Source organism: Archocentrus centrarchus, chromosome 7 (genome assembly GCF_007364275.1).
Source record: "Archocentrus centrarchus isolate MPI-CPG fArcCen1 chromosome 7, fArcCen1, whole genome shotgun sequence".
In the NCBI taxonomy this organism is placed as follows: Eukaryota; Metazoa; Chordata; class Actinopteri; order Cichliformes; family Cichlidae; genus Archocentrus; species Archocentrus centrarchus.
The window spans coordinates 7344266-7345297 of NC_044352.1; the positions used below are offsets into that span (position 1 = coordinate 7344266).

Sequence of the window (1032 nt, forward strand, 5' to 3'; positions counted from 1 at the left end):
GTTCTCCGGCATCCTGCCACAGTCCTCAGACATGTACACTCATGTGAGAAAGAACGTTTTTACAGCCCTGCAGTCCTGTGAAAAACTAAGTACACCCTATAATTCAGTCACTTGTAGAACCACCTTCAACAGCAATAATTTGATGCAGTCTGTATGACTGTATCAGTCTCTCACATCATTGTGAGGGGGTTTTGGCCCACTCTTCACAATGTTGCTTCAGTTCATTGATGTTTATGGTTATCCGTTTATGCACGGCGCTGTTAAGGTCCTGCCACAGCATTTCAGTAAGGTTGAGCTGTTCAGTTTCCGTATCTCTGGTCCAGCATATTAGGTCGGTTACCTGTCTGCCATACAAACATTACTCTGACACTGAACATTGCACGGTAAATGGAGTGACACTGGAGTGAATTTGTTGGGATGTCCACTCCTGTGAAGACTGTAGCATTGTTAACATACCTGAATGTTCCAGACCAGCAAACTGCCAGAACATCTGTCTTTATAGAGGAGGTCACACTCACTTATGATCAGTTAATCAAGTGCATTTGATCAGCGATTTCTGGCTGCTACTGTTCATATGCCTGTTGGGAGACAGGTAATATTATTAGGTCACCCATGGTGGGCGTGCGGGCGGACAGGTGGGCGGTTGTCCAAGTGGTGTCTATTGAAGTGACCTACACTTACCAAGCCTACGGCTGTACCACCCTGAACACGCCCAATCTCATCTGATCTCGAAAGCTAAGCAGGGCTTGGCCTGCTTAGTATTTGGATGGGGGACCACCTAGCAACACCTGGTGCTGTAATCTTAGAGATGGCTGTAGCTCAGGAGGTAGACTGATTCATTTACTAATTGGGAAGTTGGTGATTCGGTCCCTGGTTGCTCCAGTCTTCATGCCAAAGTATCCTTTGGCAAGATACTGAACCCCAAGCTGCTCTCTGATGCATCCATTGGAATATTAATGTGTGTGAATGTTAGATAGAAAGCACAAGAAGTGCTTGTATGAATGGGTGAATGAGACATGTAAAGTGCTTAAG

The 1032-nt window shown here is 45.6% G+C and overlaps 1 pseudogene; it reads left to right on the plus strand.

The window, feature by feature from the left end:
• The first annotated feature begins 684 nt into the window (after positions 1–684).
• On the plus strand, positions 685–803 carry LOC115783831 (uncharacterized; annotated as a pseudogene).
• The last annotated feature ends 229 nt before the right edge of the window (positions 804–1032 follow it).